This window comes from Panthera onca, chromosome B3 (genome assembly GCF_046562875.1).
Source record: "Panthera onca isolate mPanOnc1 chromosome B3, mPanOnc1 haplotype 2, whole genome shotgun sequence".
NCBI lineage: Eukaryota > Metazoa > Chordata > Mammalia > Carnivora > Felidae > Panthera > Panthera onca.
The window spans coordinates 56,282,253-56,300,460 of NC_138344.1; the positions used below are offsets into that span (position 1 = coordinate 56,282,253).

The following is an 18,208-nucleotide window of genomic DNA, read 5'->3' on the forward strand; positions in this document are numbered from 1 at the left end:
TTTTTTAGTTTATTTATTTATTATGAGAGAGAGAGAGAGAGCAAGTTCAAGTGTGAGTGGGGAGGGGCAAAGAGAGAGGGAGAGAGAGAGAATCTCAAGCAGGCTCTGCATGGACAGTGATGGATTCAGGGTGCGAACTGCGAGATCATGACGTGAGCTGAAATTGAGAGTTGGGCTCTTAACCAACTGAGCCCCCCTGGTGCCCCAGACATGGTAATTCTTATATGGGTTTTTATTCTACCAGTGTATGAGTGTGTGTGTGTTATTTGTTTGATGCTAAGAGGAGACATAAATTTTATATTCACTATTTGCTAAAGTAAGTTTTGGAATTATACAGTTGATACTTTTATATTAAAAAAAAAGCAGAACTATGGGAATAATTCTTCAATGGCAAGGGTATATGCGATTGTGGAGATAAAAATAAGTGTATATATTGAGGAATCTCCCTTCAGATGAGGGCCAAAGAGAAGTCTCTACACCCTGCACAGTGCCCATCATGGCATTAACCATACCACAGCCCCTCTTGTCCTTATATTTCAATTGAGCAGAAAAAGTTTTTCTGTTGGAAAAATACAAGATTACAAACTTTAGCATAATACACTCATGTTTCTCAAATATGCTTTCTAAATTCTGCATTAACCTAACATTTTAAAGACCAAGAGTTATTTAGGATAGAATGATCCTTGTGTTAGTATTATTAAAGACTGAAAATATTTGGACACATATTGGGCACATATTGAGGGCACACTTTTCAAATGTGGGTATAAAGATTGAACTCTAGAACCAATTAGTGGAGACCACTTTCAGACCCAGTTAATGAGAGAAACTTTTTTAGCCAGCTACTTCTCGTGTTTTCTGGCTACAGTTGAGATAAGTCAAGCACTGAATTTAGCAGAAGTATATGTAAGAGGAACAACAGCTGTGATATTTAAAAGGGGAACTGGCTTTTTTAAAAATCAGACACTGCCAACGACAAAACAGGTAAGACTTATTTGGAGAGATACAAACCCAAACTTGTTCCAGTTGTGTTGAGATGCTTTTCTGCACAAATAAAGTTACTAAACCAAAAAAAGCCGAAGGCATGCTTTCTATCGCATGTAACTATGTCGCTTTTTAACATCTGATTCCAGCATCTACTTTGAGTAAAAAAGTGTAGCATAAAAGCTCTTCGTCTGAAATCCTAGAATCACCCTCCCCCCCCTTCCCCCTTAAACAATGTGCAAATGTTATGTGTTCCTGTGAGGCATTTGGCCTCCATCCATCCCCCACTCCCAGAAGGTCTACAGCAGCTGTGGGATTTTTAAGATGGACACTGACTCATAAGGTTCAGAACTTTTGGATTGGCAGTCTAAGGATGTTGGTTCTAATCCTAGCTCTGCTTCTAACTCGACTTCAGCAAATGACTTCACCTCTAGACACCTCAGTTTTCTCATCTGTGAAATGAGAAAGCTAAACTAGAAAAATCTAAGTATCCTTCTGGCTCCTCCATTCTAGGAAAAGCCAGTAAAACTGGGAGGACTGAGATAGAAGGGATATTGCCATGTCCATTGGCCTAATCTCCTTATTTATGGGGAAGAAAATAAAGCCCAGAGAGCTTTTCAAACAATATCTTATGCTGAGAGATCAAGGACTGAACCCAGAATTTCAGACTCATCCATCAATTCACTCTTTATTCTAACATACAAAAAGTTTATAAAGCTGTATTCCCAGCTCATGGCTTTACTCATTGACCAAGGGAATATTTCAAACAGGATTTTACTTTCTTGGCTGGGAGGGGGTACAATGTGTCCTTTGGGGTTCTCTCCCAGATTTTCACAGGGAGGGAACATATGTTCGGGTCCCCAGAGAATTGTGCTCCCACACTCACAGCTGTACAACAGACAAGAAAAAGCTGTCTACAAGCTTAAAAAAAAATAATCAGCATTTGCAAAAGTGCTCTGGGGTATCTTCAGGAAGTGTTCCAGGAGAATTACTATTATAAAATCATTGCTAGGTTCTCTTCTTCTGGATCCTACTCCGCACTCAGACATTAATATTTTAGGCACATCAGTGATATTCATTTACTCATCCGAAGTTCAACAATCAGCAAATACACCCAGCGACAGCAGACTGAGTCCTTGCTCTCATTCAGATTACTGTCCAGCAAGAAACTGTGCATCCTGGAAAGTCTGCTGCATTCCTGTCAGTGTGAACTAAGGGCCAGGGAGAGGCACCGCCTTCCCAAGAAAGGCACCGCCGATGCTTCCTTTAAGTTGCCCTTTTTCAAATTTTCAAACAAAGTTCAGGAGAATCTCTATTATCTTAGTGTGCATCAGTTTACCCAAATAGCTTTTGTTGAGCCTAATAAAGCATTAGACTCTGTATGTCTTTCCTCATTCTCTCAAAACCCATTTGCTTATCAAATTCTCCTTGTTCAATTTCCCAGCATGGCTTTATCGCACCTACCTAAGAACATCCAGAGCAATCTCACTTATTCCTCTCACACAGAACTTGAAGTGTAGGAATTCTAGAGCTTCACTAATATACGGGAATTATAAGTCATAGAGTTTAACTTCATTTTACGCATAGGAAACAGTGGTGTAGAAAGACAAAGTTGCAGAGTAACTGTTAATGAATGATTACAAATCAAAGGAAAAGAACAGGAGAGCAAAAAAGCATTTGCTGTGCACTATGTTCTTTGGAAGATATTTTAAATACATTATTTCAACTAGTTCTCAGTAAGATCCTGCTCAGGATGTATATCATCACCATTTACAGATGCAGTAAGCAAGTATCAGAGTGAATAACTTAAACCAGACCAAACAACTGCCAGTGGTAGTTGGCAGAGGGGGGTTTCAAACCTAGCTCTGCTTGAGGATACCGGACTGTGCCCAAGGCAGTCCCTTTCCAACAGTCCCCTCTACTTCAACATGGGGTGGCACAGGGATGAGACATGGAAGCCTGGAAATTCATGGAGAAAGGGGATTTGGGCAGCCCCAGCAACAAACCACAGGCCCTCAACAACTTGGTCCAATGCCTGATTGATTGCATACTTCTAAGAGCAATTCTCTCTCCACTATGAACGGCCGAGAAGATGAAGAAAGGCATGAGAATGCCATTTTTGTCAGAAAGAAAGCCAGGAAGACTGGCTGAATTTGCAAGTATCTGAGCTTCTGGCTGCTTATCAATCAAATGGGCATCGGTAATCACGTTAAAACTTTAAGCTTCAGGAATGGTAACAGCCCTGCAGTTGTAAAATGTATAAAACTGCAAGTTTCCACCTTCTATCTACCACTCTCAAAGGGAACACAGGATCCCCTGATTCTTATTTCCAAATATTATCCACCTTATACACATATGAGCTATTTGGCAGTTTTTCACTCCAAAAGGTGGACAGGCATTGGGCTTGATGGGTAAATGCAGCCGTTCCTCTGAGAAACAGCAACATTCCCTATCAGTTGGACAGTTGTCAGTCCAAAATTTATGGATTTACATTTATAGTCCAATTTTTTAAATCAGGAAATTGAAGCTAAATGAAGTGTCCCAGATAATGTGTCACCATGTAAAAACAATACAAGTTGAATTTATTGAGGGCTTGCTATGTATGGGTGGCACACCATTGCAGAGGTTATGTAAATTTGCTTACTTAGTCTGCATAACGACTCCATGATGTAGGCATTATTATCTTTATACAAATGAATAATCCAAGGATTAAAGTGGGTAAAATGACTTGCCTAAGGTCATAAAACAAGTTAATACCAGAGCTAGGATTCAAATCCAGGTTTAAATCAAAGCCCACAGTCTCGACCAAAATCTGACCTCAATTCTAAATAAAGTAATCTGATTTCCAGAGATGTCCTCATTGTCTGAGCATCTGGACTCTGTAGCCTGCCATGCCTTGCCTTTTGTGACATACTGCAGCCTTGGTATCATACTCTGAAACACAGAAAGGTTCAAGTTATTGACACTTATGGTCAAAATGTGTTAGTGCCACTCTCCATAATCATATAGTTCAAGCAAAATGATGTCAAGTGATGTAGTTACTTGATTTTGTTTCCCTTGTTGTCTTTGTGTAGACTGAGCTTTGTTGCTTTTCTCACTTTGTCCTATAACTACTGATGGTTACCTACCTATATATGCACAAAGCTGTATATAACACATAATGTGCATGCTCAAACAAACCTTTTCCTTACCCCTTTCCTGCATTCAGAAAGAGAAAACTGAAAAACTGGAAAGACCAGAGTCAAGAAAGGATACGTTGAAGATTTTTCCTTTCTAAGAGCAGTTCTCAGGTCCCCTTGCATATGGCGCCTGTGTGAATGAAAATGTGGCGTGTACTTGGGAAGTGCTGTAGGGCATGTGTCTCTGCATACATATGCATAATGTCCTTTTCACACTTTGGAGTTACCAGATGCCTGGTTCTGCTGGAAGGGGTTTGGTAACCCACTTGAAATCATGAGGATTCATAACTCATTTATGCAAGCCGCAGAACCCCTCTAGATGACATCTTCTGCTCTAAAGAACGATTGAGAGAAAGATGTAATAGAGCTGAAAATGACAATGAAATATTAGCAGCCGCAGAGTTTCTATGAGGCATTCTGGCTAGATGAGGGAATTATGCAAGTCAAAAGAAGAGCCTTCCGGCAACATGAGAAGCAAAAACAAAAGAAGTAAGAATGTCTAGGTGTCAAGGACTAATTTTGTTACCAAGGGAAAGGCCCTGAGGCACTGATTCATTTTATAGTCAGGTATGCAGCCCTCAACCTTGGACTCTCCCTACTAGTAAGTGCTGGGCAAAACTCCTCCTCTATTCACACCTGGCCTCTAAAATTCCCTAACCCTCTGAGGAAGTGTGTGAAGGTGGACTGGGGGGGTGGGGGGGGGGGTTGGTGGGTAGTTAGGATGCACTGAAGTTCTGCCTGAGGTGGGACTTTAGGCTCCAATCCTGTTCTGGCACCATCCTCCAATCAAATCCTTCCTTGCTGGCTCTCAAGATTTTTTTCTGAGACATCAAGTTCATGCCCTCTCTCTCAACTTCTTCACACCTCCTCCCCACCAATAACACCTCAGTCAGGAAGGAGATTCCTGCTCCTAGAGGATAATAGAAGTCCTTTATAATCCTGCCTGGTCTTTTCAATTCCGGACACATGGAGCTTCTTACATCTCCTAAAACACTTTCAGTTTACTGTGCTTTTGTTCTGATGTCCCCTCTCCCTTTCTCACTTCTCCTCTGGACAAATTTCCTACTCATTCTTTTAAGAAACTGTTGCCACATAAGTAGCTAGGTGAGAACTTGCTCAAACTCTAGGAAGGAACTAGTCATTCCCTCTGCTATATTCTCATGACACTGCAAACATCTCTACATGACCACCTAGCACTCTCCACTGGAATTATATTTATATATGTTTTAGCCTGAACAAAACTGAATTTCCGGAGTGCAAGAGCAATTCCTATAAATACATCTTTTTTATCCTCCGTAGAGAGCAAAATATTGAAGATATATTAGCTTAATAAATATGTTGATTGAAAAAAATGAATGAATGACCCCCTCATTACCCTCCCATGTGCTTTTAGCAAGTTAGCATGTGATTCTTCATCATTTTTTAATGTATTATAGTGGTGGTGATGTTGGAGAGAAAAGCTATCTCTAGAAGGCAACAGATCAGAGTACTGGCTTGGCATCTTTGTCCTGAAACCTATCCCTTTTGCCAACTTCTTCTTTACTATAAAGGACACCCCACTGCTATAATTCTAGGGCTTTCTCAGGACACAGGATTAAAGCTCCCAGGAGAGAGGCAGTGTTGTATGCTGCAAAGAGCTTGGGTTTTTCAATCAGATGGTCCTTGGCTCAAATCCAGGTGTGGCTTCCAGTAGTAACTGGAACCAGAGCAAGGTTCAGAATCTAGCTGAACTTCAGGTCCCTTTTTGGTAAAATAAGGATGAATACTTATCCTCTAAGGCTACTACCAAGATCAAATTAAATTATAGCTGTTAAGAACATCTCCTGTTTAAGTTCTCAGTAAACTGTAACATTTATTTTTTACATCCTCGGCCACAAACCCTCCACTTCTGAACCCTCACAAAGTTCTGTTTTTTTGTTTTTGTTTTTTGTTTTGTTTTTGTTTTTTCTAGAATAGGGATTATCCTCGGTGGAGTGGTTACAACATGGTTTATATACCGGAATCATCTAGGGTGATTTTCCATGTCCCCCCACGTTCCTTTCTAGAAACACTTGTGTAGTATACTATGACTGTTACAGAGGAATATATATTTTATTTCTCAGAAGTTATCAGATAGAGAGGAAGCTGAGAATCACTTCTCTAGAATATACCTCAGAAAGTCTTGCTCTTTATTTTCACAGTCATAATTCCAACTGGGACCCTAAACCTCTCACCCTAAAATTGTTATAACAGCTTCCTAGCTGACCTTCCTAGTTAGGGGTTTTCCTCTTGTCAATCTATCGTATATATAATAGTGGGGATCATCTTTCAAACTCCATAAAGGCGGACCAATCTTCTGATGAAATCTTAGTAGTCCCCACTGGGAGAACTAGCCACCTCTCCCCCAATATCCCCTCCATGCTCTTTCACACTCTTGTGCCTTTTCCTATGCTCTTGCTTCTAACTGGCAGTCCTTCCCTTCCCTTCTAGTTTCTACCCCACCCCAACCCATCTAGCCAAAGAATTTCTATACATGGTTCAAGACAAACTCAAGTAGAACGAGTTTGTCCTTTGTACCACCACTGGACCCAGATCATCTCTGTTATTGTATTCATCGTATTCTGGTACAAGTTATTAGTTTACCAGTCTTTCTGGTGTACTAGATTGTGAATTCTTTAAAGGAAAAAACTGTGTCTTAATTATTCACTTATTTTCCCATAAGGTACATACTCACTAAATTTTTACTGAATTGAATCAGATTGAACTGAAATGAATCCCTGTTCACATTCCATTTAATTTGGGACTGGCACCTCCTAGGCTGGGTGTGTGTGTGTGTGTGTACGTGTGTGCATTTCTGGGGCTTTTTTATCATGCACATTTTTCCCTATGGCTTTTTCAGACAAAGACTGTGCAAGAAAGAAGACTTGCACATATACTGGTCAAGTTCATTTCAGACCCCAGGGAAGCTGGGCAAGCTCTCTAGCCAACACAAGGATTGTGAAAAACAGCTTTTGTTAAAATATCTTACTGCTTCCTATTCATTAAACCCCAAATCCCTCAGGTGGACTGCAAGATGGTACATTGCCAACTTGACTGAAACTCCACCCAATGTAACTGCCTGGACTGGCCTAGAATGCATAACTGCTTCTCTTTGTGATTGTCCTGTGAACAGGTTTCTGTGCCCACATGTCTCTCTTTCTATTGGGTAACACTGCTGCAGGCTGGATCCCTCTGGTATATTCCTTCTTCTGTGATGAATGTGTTAGGCCTCCTGGAGTCCCAGGAGTTGTTGGCTTCTTCCTCAATTCAATGTTCGTTCATTCATTCATGAAACATTTATTGACCCTCTTTCCTTATATCAAGTGCTATGGTGAGTCCTAGGGAAATAAGGATGAATGAGAAAAAAAGTTTGGCTCCCAATGAAGTCACCCAGGATGGAGAGAAAACAGAACATAAACAAATAATGACAATATAATAAGACAAATGGAAAATAGATTTATGTGCATAATGTCAGAGGGGCCCACTGCAAACAGATAAAGAGGCTGATATCTTTTCCCACGTGTTAGCTCTGCAGGAAACCTGAAAGCACACAACACAGGCATCTTACTCAGGCCCCAAATGTCCCCCATGAACCCAAAGACTGTGGAGAAAATGGCAAACTCTATCACAAAAATTATTGCTATAACTATCTGGGTGGCTCCAAGAGCCCAAATTTCCCCTCTGAGAAGCCCATCAGTGGGGGAGCTATAGTGTGCTAATAGAATAGTGTTGCTGCCCCATTGCAGCATCTTAACATCTCGATTCTCCAACATATGTAGCACCCTGACTTTGACCACATCTAAGATATTATATATAACTGAGAAGGAAATAAAGATAAGACATACTCAAAAAGAACCTCGCTCAATAAAACCCCGCTCCAGCTCTAACTCAACAACTGTGCTGTCCAGAGCATTAGCCATGAGCCACAAGTAGTTATTTAAATTTAGATTACTTACAACTAAATAAATTACGGTCCTATAGTTGCATCAGCCACATTTCATGATGTCAATTGGACAAATATTGAACATTTTCATTATCATAAAAAAGTTCTATTAGACAGTGCTGCTCTAGAAAATAATCTGAAATCTTTATTCATTGATTCATTTATTTTATAATTTTATGACTTGCTTGCTTTGTAAAAGACCCAATTCTTGGGCATCTGGGTGGCTCCGTCAGTTGAGCATCAGACTCTTGAATTTGATTTTGGCTCAGGTCACGATCTCAGGGTCATGGGATTGAGCCCTGTGTCAAGCTCTGCACTGAGCTGGAGCCTGCTTAGGATTCGCTCTCTTTCAGCCTCTCTCTCTCTGACTCATCTCTCTCTCTCTCTCTCTCTCTCTCTCTCTCCCCTCCTAAAAAAAAAAAAAAAAAAAGACTCAATCCTGGGTTCTGGAGGAGGCAGAGATTAAAAGTAAAAGTTAGCTATTTTTGAAGGGCTCACAGTCTGGTGGGTTAATAATTTTTTTTAAAATTTTTATTTATTTATGAGAGAGAGAGAGAGAGAGAAAGAGAGAGAGAGAGAGGTGGAGAGAGCACAAGTGGGCTAGGGGCAGAAAGAGAGGGAGACAGAGAATCCCAAGTAGGCACTGCACTGTCAGAGCAGAGCCTGCTGTGGGGCTTGAACTCACAAACCGTGAGATCATGACCTGAGCCAAAATCAACAGTCAGCGTCTTAACCAACTGAGCCACCCAGGAGCCCCAACAATTATTTTTAAAAAGGAAAAAAGTGGGGCACTGAGTAATGGATATTATGAGTGCATGGAGACAAAACAGCCTAATCTTGCCTTAAAAAGTAAGAGAAGACCTCAAAGAAGAGGTAACACGACATGATTCTTGAAGAGTGAGTAGTCATTTTCCTAATTTACTAGGGGAAGGGGCACTGGACGTGGTGAGAACAGTACATGCAGAAGGTATTTAGTATTTCTGGAATGGAGTGTAAATTTCCAGGAAGAGGTTGGGTGAGAACAGGCTGGCAAAGTGGATGGCACAGTGAGCTAAAGGGTATGAGGTGAGCAGGCGGTGGGAGGAAGGGGTGTTAGGAATTATCACTCAGCGATTAATAGCACTGACATCCAGAACTAGGTTTCTACTCAAAATTCGCCACTGTTAGTTTTATTCTCTTGGCAAGTTTTTAAATCTCTCTGAATCCCATTTTTCTCATCTGTAAAATGGTATTAATAACCCTGCCAAACTTTTCTGATTTTTGTGTAGATTAAATGAGACTATGTGCTTGTCACAATGCGTGCCATATGTGAAATAATCAAAAAAGAAAGTTACTATAGTTTATAAAAGGAATGTGTAGCCGCGAAAGGATTTGAGCAGAAGAATAAAATGATTATATTGTATAGAGAAATAAGACACAAGACAATTACCTATGTCAATAATAATAGCCAAATAATAGCTAATATTTACAGAGTATTTACTACACATCAGGCATGATTCCAAGTGCTTTAAATAAGTTAATCATTTAATCCTCTCAACAATCCTACTACGAGGTAGGCTACCATTACTATCTCCCTTTTACAGATGAGGAAATGAAGGCATAAACAAGTTAAAAAATTTGTCTCACTGCTAATAAATGACAGAATGGGATTCAAACCCAGACATCCAGCTCTTGAATCTATATCCTTGGCCTCCAGGCTGTTCTGCCTCTGTTAGAAATTCTTTGACAAAAGTCTGCCTGATTTTATATTGGATTATTTTCCACCACAGCATGGCTTCAAAATAATTTTATGTAAGTACAGATCTTCAAAAACAACTTTCTCACACCATGAAAGCCAGTAAGCCAGTATGTGTGCTGTAGAACTATTCCATAGAAGGTCATTTGGATAGAAATGGACAAATGCTTGATAAGTTGTGTATCATTAAAAAGGTAGGTTCAAAGCCTCCTCAGATAATCAAGACATGACAGCAATCCCAGAGATTCCTCAACAATAGCTGCCTGTAACAACCTCTCATAAAAGTCAGCTTCTTCTTATGAAAATGGGGCTAATGTGTGCCTCAGTGGTTTGTAAGAAATATTAAGAGAATAGAGAGAAAGGATTTTTCACTGTGCGTAGTACATAGATGTTCACTGAGAAGTATCTTTTGCTGCTATAATTTTTGTTCTTTTAATTAAGGCATCATGGTCCAATACAAGGCCTGCGGAGTCTTGAAAAACCTTTCTTAGAACTCACTGGAACTCAGTTAAGCATATGGATGGAGAGGAGGGTATCATAGATATGAAATTCTTCAAAACGAACACATTCCAGTGTATGACCTAAACTCCAACTCTCCTTATTTAAGACCTTCTCTGATTCAATTTCAAAAACACATCCCTGTTTTTACCAAAATCTGGGCCCAGATGAGCCTAACACATTGATGTTTTTATTGACTGACCTCACAAAAGGCCTCATCTCTCAAAGAAGTTCTTCCAAATGTCTTTTCTTCTGATATTCTGCTCTTTAGTTTGACATCCATCCTCACGTAATTCCACTTTAATGAGTGAGATAACATAATTATCCTTCAAATTTGTTCCACACCGTTAGAACACTGCCTCTCCCCAAGCAGTCTTGGCCAGCATGACCAGGCTTTCCCCAGCATAGGGTACTGGCCTGGGTCTCAGGACTGGCCAAGGGAGCATGTTCTTCCCTGCTAATAGTCACAAATAATAACTATGGAAGCACGGATCCTCAAACCACAAATTCCCTATTTTTGGTCTTACAAATGTGGTAGGATCAGAAAGGAGATCTAGGGCATCAGCCAGTAAGTCAGAGGAGTTGAAGTCTAGGAGGCCCGGATTTGAGAAGAAAAGAGGTTTAGGTGGCTGATCGATAGTTCCCAAGCCCTGGGTTGAGTGAAATTCTTGGAGAGATTCAGCAGGATGGTGGCTGGTAGAAGAATCAGTAAGTTGAATGTTGCTTTGGCACTTGATTAAGAGCAGATTGCTGTGGGCTGAGTTGTCATGGGAATCTCACTGGACTAGAAAGCTCACTCTGGGTTTGTGGCCTAGAATTACCAGCTATGTGACCTTGAGCAAATCACTTAACCTCTTCTATTCTCTGTTGTTTTTTCATTACTAAAATGCAGATAATAGAAAAATAATAAAAACAGCAAAAAGATTTTTGTCTTTAACTGAGAAAATATATACTGCTTTATAATTTTACAAGTGCCTATAAATTTACAAAATACTCTCACGTAAAGAATTTATGTGAAAGCATCTGGCAACACTGGTGGCTCGCAAATGTCAACTAAAACATATTCACACCAATCTTTCATTGGTACATTCTAATGACTATTTTTAAGGCCCAAAGAGAGTAAGTATCGTGGCCAAGGTTTTGCTGGTGGTAATTTTATCCAGGCAGTCTGGCTCCTGAGCCAGGGGCCCTAAATACTGCAGCTTGCTTCCTCTCTAGATGGGGGCCCTGCAGTCACTGTTGCTTACCTGAGTTACAAAGGCAAAGGCATCTGGTTGGTTCCTGAGAGACTGAGGACAGCTACTCGGAGCCATCAGCTGACTTCAGGACTCCCACAGCAATTGCCATAGCACCACCCCGTACCACTTCCTTGATCTCACTTCTGAGTCTTCATACATACCCTTCCCTGTGTCTAATATCATGATGTCTTCCCTCTTGCGTGCCAAGCCATATCTCTCCATTTTTTTAAAATTCTCAGATGAAGCCTTGGGGCCATGGGGAGTAGGGATTAGAATGGTTTTCATCAGGCTTTCAGGATTACTAAAGGAACAAAACAAAACAACAACAAACCCCTTGTTCATTTTATTGGCACAGGCGCAGACTCTGGGACCCTTAGACCTACTCAGAAGACTCATGTAAGACAAGAAGAAGTTCAGGAATTTATAGCCTGAAAAGTGAGGCATCTGTGACTTTAGATGGTTTGTAAGGGTATCTTATTTGATAGCAGCCAATAAAGAAGGAGACAGTGCCAGATCAGATAAGAAGAAAGAACATCTCCGGCCAGAATTAAAAAGGCTATTTTGGGATATGTCAAAAGGAGTCAAGCTAGATTGAAAAAGACTGCAGAGGTGATTAAATAGGTGAGAACAAAGAGAACACTTCCTGAGTTCTGGTTAAGAAGGGAACAATTCTTAATCATCTTTTAATTGTACTTCATAATTAGCCAAGTCACAAATGCCATGGCTGGGATTAAAAGATCTTTCATAAGGCAGAAACTGTGATGAATTTTTGCTAGGGAAAGTGGGGGTTGGGGGATGGTGTGAGTGCTGAAGCCCTTTCAATTTGTGTAACGATTTGAGAAACTAGGTTTTATAAGCATATTTGTTCATAAAGCACATTTTGAAAGATACTGTTGTTCTATTTTTGCCTTTTTTCTCTTTCCAAAGGAAATGAAAACCAGCAATGGAAATTTTTCCAGAGGAACAAAATCTCAACAAACAGTGAAGCAAATAGCCACTGGAAATTGCTTATGAAGCTCCTAGAGATAATGGATATATGATATCACAGCAATGTTACAACATCTTCAATGACAAGTGGCAAAGAGTAAGAAAATGCTGAAGTTACATCTGAGTGAGTTATTCCATACTAAATATTCTTAATTGGTATCACAGAAGGCATGGAAAACAGGTTAATTACTTACAGAAATAAAACAATAAAATCACCTCTAACAAGCATGCATATAATATATCAATGTATAATTTCTGCTGGAAAAGCAAACCCTTTCCAAATTAGAGAGAGTTAAGAAAAATTCTGTGAGAAAAATAATAATACTTCTGAATAAATTGCTGTTTACATATCCATTCATTCTCTGAACATTTATCTAACACGTATCCTGTGTAAGACATTTTAGGACATCACTAGAATTGCAAAAACAAATTAGAAATATATGATCTGCCCTCAAGAAGCTTGAAATCTTGTCAGAAAAACAAACATTTTTTCTCATCTGTACTTTCTTTTTTCTATCTTTGTGATTTCATTTGGGTGATAGCTTTGAATAAGATCTCTATGCAGGCTAATATCTGAATGATATCTCTATCTGACCTATACTATGAGCAAGATCTACGTACCCTGCTAGGCCTAACTAGGCCTGTTGGTTGTCTACACAGATGTCTAAGAGGGCTCTCCAAACAAATGTGTCCAAATCAGAGCTGGCCCTTTGGCCATTTCTCCCATTCCTGCCTCAGTCCTTCACCAACCTCTATTAATTGTTCAAGGCCATCAGCAAAAAAAAAAAAAAAAAAAAAAGGACTGTGGCAGAGAAATAGACAGGATATAAGAGGAACAGAGCTAGAAAGGCCCCATACTTGGTGTAACGTTCTGCTGTCACTGTCCTGAGATTCTTAATAATGTTATCTTTCAACCTGTGTTTTGGATGAGACGTTCAATGAGGCAATGGAGCATGTATATAAGGAGAGAAGACAACCCGCTGGAAGGAAAACCTTGATATTTTAGTATCTTTGGTGGCACATTTTTCCTGTTTCTTGAACAGGGGTCCCCACATTTTCATTTTGCACTGGGGCTTGTAAATTGAGTAGCTGATCCTGTGTATGAATATCACATAATTTAGATTCAGACAGTGTGGTCTTTCTCCATATTTGCACTCCATCTTAGGTGTGCTAACCTGCCCCTCTCTCCTTTCCCCTTGCTTCTTGCTGGGAGTTTTAAATTGATCTGAGCATTAGCATTTGGTCCTTCTGTTCCATGACCTCTAGGATAGCTTGCCTGGCAATGGACTTGGAGGCTACTGTGGCATCACAGCCTTTCTCCACATGATAGCACTCGGCTCCTGCATAGGCCTTCTCTAGCCTGTGTGCATTCTCCAGAGGAAAAATCGATAATATTCAAGTGGTTTCTTTTTCTTTCAAAAGGATATGTTCTTTTTATGCCAGGTAACAGTTAATGAAATATCTTTCTGACAATCCATAGAAAGTCTAAAAAATAAAAAGATGCACAGTGAACCTCTTATCACAGCTTTCTGGTTTGAAAACCAGGGTCTGCTCCACAGGATTTGATGATTTCATATGACTTCTCCATTGACAAAGCCAATGAAGATTTACATCTTAAATTTCACAACTTTCCAATGACATTTTAAAACTCTCACTCCCCAAAAGCAGAAATGGTTTTGAAATCCCAAGAGTACTTTTTGAAGAAAATCTCTTCCCCCTCACAGTGCTTAGTAGAACAATGTCGTATATTTTCCAAAGTACAACTAATTGAAGCACTTTGTCTTTCTTATTTTCCTACGTTTTAAAATACCTATTATGTATGTAATTTTATAAATCAGGTATACTGCAATACTCTCTACCTTTATGTATTTGGGAATTTCATCATTTCTCAGTTTTTAAAAAAAGGTCAAGGAAAGCTACACATTTTGGGTCACATCATCTCAGAAAAATGTATCTCTAAAACCACAGCAATATTTTTTAATGTTTATTTATTTATTTTTGAGAGAAGCGGGGGGCAGGCAGAGAGACAGGGAGAGTAGAACCCTAAGCAGGCTCCACACTGTCAATGCAAAACTGGACACAGGGCTTGAACTCAGGAACCGTGAGATCTTGACCTGAGCCTAAATCAGGAGTTAGATGCTTAACTGACTGAGCCATCAAGGTGCCCTGACCACAACAACCTTAATGAGGTTTGCTTTGGTAGAAAATGACAACAGAGTAGAAGTGAAAAATTACCTTTTTCTTCACTTAAAAAAATTGGCATCATAGGTTGCCACTTCACAGTAATGTCTTAATATTCTCTCATTTAATTATGTAAATCATCAAAGAAGGCTGCTGTTTATGGTAATTTGCACGTGTGGAGATCTGCTTCCCAAGGTAAGCTAATTTAAATCAAATTATAACTAAGGGAGATTTACCACTTGTTGATTTAGACAGACAATCATTTATAACTCCACCAAACAGCTAGCAAAGACTGCAGGATTTCAAAAGTGAGGTGAAACAGTGGTGATCCCGCTGTGAAAGGAATCAGCTGAAATGCTGTGGTAGGATTTAGTATTCCTATTGATGTCAGCAAGAACTGAAGGCAGCCTCTTTTGTAAGGGAAGTGATTAGTGAATACAGTTGACCCTCACTACCTCCACATTCAAGCCTTCCTTTACATATGAAGTTCAGGACTGTTCTCCCCAACTAATTCACCACTCTCTTTTGATACAAATCCAGCACTCTTCAGATTCTGCCTGCATTCTAGCTGCATAGTTGTACCAAGTGCTGAATGTAACGGAGAAAAGACCATTGTAAACCATTGAAGTGTTCATGTGTCCTCAGCTCCTTTCTTTCCTTTTTTTTTCCTTTTTAACCATTAAAGATACTCCATTTCAGTTTGAGAAAATAAGCATGTACAAATCATTCTTTGTTTTATGGGCAGAGTCAATCCCTCCTTAGCTAACAAAACTGGCCATGTAGGGTCTGATAGACCAAGAAAGGCACACCTCCTCCTGGATGCAGACACAGGTATCTGTGACAATGGCCACAACCCAGATTGGGCAACAAGGAGGATGTTAAGTACAGCAAATGATAAAGACAGTTGGCTTAAGAACCAGAGAGAACTGGGTCAAAGGCCCATCCTGCCCCTCATTTGCTAAAAAATCTTTAAGAAGTTTCCCCTGCCTCTCTGAATCTCATTGTTCTTATGAAAAGAAAGCATTAATTATACATTCTTCATAAGATTCATATGATGACTTGAGAAGCCAATGCATATAAAGCACAAAGTTTTACATAAATGTTCAACTTCAAAAAAATAGCTATGAATAACAATAACAATGATGATAATGCAGAGTTATACATGGAAAATGGGCAATTTCCAAAATACTTATGGGTGAAGAGTAAACAAAACCTTTTCCATTCTGCATGAGAACTTGACCTTCATTTAATTTTCAAGCTGGGTTAATCTATTAAGAGTAATACGTTGGCTGTATTGCTAATGAATGTTGTTAATGATGAAATGTGGCCCATGATTCAAAAATTGCATCTGGATTGGGAGGCACATACATGAACTATAAATACCTGGTGGGACTTTCCTGAGTGTGCTGAATTTGTCACTGACATGTCCTTGTGGGGACCCTGGAAATTATGCCTATATTATTGTTAATATAAGAGACATTGACTCTTGGAGCATGAGGTGTTGAAACACCTACCCAATGTAGACCCTTTCTCCTTGCAGCTGGCCTGTGTGACACAAAACTCTGAAGATTCCCACAGAAGAGAAATGGCTCAGGATGTCCTGCTGATATGCTAGGTTTCTCATCCTGGTCCTTCTAAGTGAATATGCTGTCCAGTCTCTTCTATGGTAATCTTGTGGGTCTGAATGCTTAACTAAGCCCAAGGAATCACTCTGTAGAGATTGCAGAATATTTCAGTTTATTTGTTTGTCCACCAAGGCATATGCTTGAACACTAAGAGGATGATGTTAGGATAATAAAGGTTCTGGGGCACCTGGGTGGCTGAGTTGGTTAAGCGTCTGACTTCAGCTCAGGTCATGATCTCACGGTTCGTGGGTTTGAGCCCCGCATTGGGCTCTGTGCTAACAGCTCAGAGCCTGGAGCCTGCTTCGGATTCTGTGTCTCCCTTTCTCTGCCCCTCCCCTGCTCATTCTCTCTCTCTCTCTCAAAAATAAATAAACATTAAAAAATAAATAAAATAAAAATAAAAGAAAAGGATAATACAGGTTCTGGATCAACTATGAATACTTATGGAATGCTAGAATTTCCCCCTGCTTATAGATATTTTCCCATTTTCTTGAGGGACACATTTCTGCTATTGATGATTCTTAGGGACTGGTGAAGTCATTTGTAGAGGCCAGAGACTTCTTGATTAGAATCAGTTCACCAATGAAATCTCCTAAGTGTGTCACATGAAGGTGACCAAATGGAAGTAAAACACAAACCTGCCAGAGAGGAGTTTGTCTCCAGAGACCTACTCAGTGGCCCTCCGAATGGCAACGGCAACCAGAGACATCCCTCATGTTCATTAGATGACTTTGCTTACCCTGGTGGCAACCTGGGGTTCCCAGATAGAAGTAAGCCCCAATGCCCTAAATCATGTATATTAGTTTGTTTTGTTGTTGCTGTAACAAAATGCCACAACATTAGTGGCTTGAAACAACACAAATTTATTATCTTATAACTCTGAAAATCAGAGGTCTGAAATGGGTCTCACTGGGCTAAAATCAAGGGGTCAGCAGGGCTGTGTTCCTTCTGGAGGCTCTGGGGGGTGCGAGGGAGCTCTATTTTCTCATATTTTCCAACTTCTATAAGCTGTCTGCATTCCCTGGTTCATGGTTCCTTCCTCCATCTTCCCAGGAGCATAAGAATCTTTACATCCATCTCTGACTCTGACCTTTCTTTGACTTATAGGGGCCCTTACGGTTACAAACTAGTCACCTAAGCAACCTAGGATAATCTTCCCATCTCAAACCTTAACATTTTTTGAAGTTTATCTATTTATTTTGTGAGAACGAATGAGAGAGAGCATGAGCAAGGGAGCGGCAGAGAGAGAGGAAGAGAGAAAAATCCCAAGCAGGCTCTGTACTGTCAGCACAGAGCCCCAAATGGGTCTCATACTCAGGAACCACCAGATCATGACCTGAGCAGAAACCAAGAGTCAGCCACTTAACCTACTGAGCCACTCAGATGCCCCTCAGGATCCTTAACCACCTCTACAAAGTCCTTTTTTCCATGTATAGTAGCAGACTCACAGGTTCTAGAGATTAAGAAGTGAATATGTTTGTGTGGGGGGCCATTACTTGGGCATCCTTTGTTTATAATAAATTAACTTCTCTCTTGTGCAACTAGAATGGTGCTAGTTATGTGTCATCCCCAGAAGAGTTGAGAAAACTGTCACTCAAATAATTTTTGGTGTCCTGTGAATTGGATGAGCAATTTCAGTAGTGAAAGAGTGCTTGGTGAGAACAGTGCCTTAAATGAACAGGAAATGAGACACTGTTAGTGACAGTAGTTTTACAGATTCTTTATAAAATTGGATAGAGAACTAGGCAAAGTATGTACACCATGAAAATTAAGTGTGAGCCCAGAAAGCATATGGTAGTGATTTTAAGATGCATTGTTGGATA

At 40.0% G+C, this 18,208-nt stretch overlaps 1 protein-coding gene across 1 annotated transcript in view; it reads right to left on the minus strand.

Moving 5' to 3' along the window:
- Positions 1-18,208, minus strand: part of SEMA6D (semaphorin 6D) — a 571,597-nt gene that overhangs the window by 373,881 nt on the left and 179,508 nt on the right. The window lies entirely within an intron of this gene.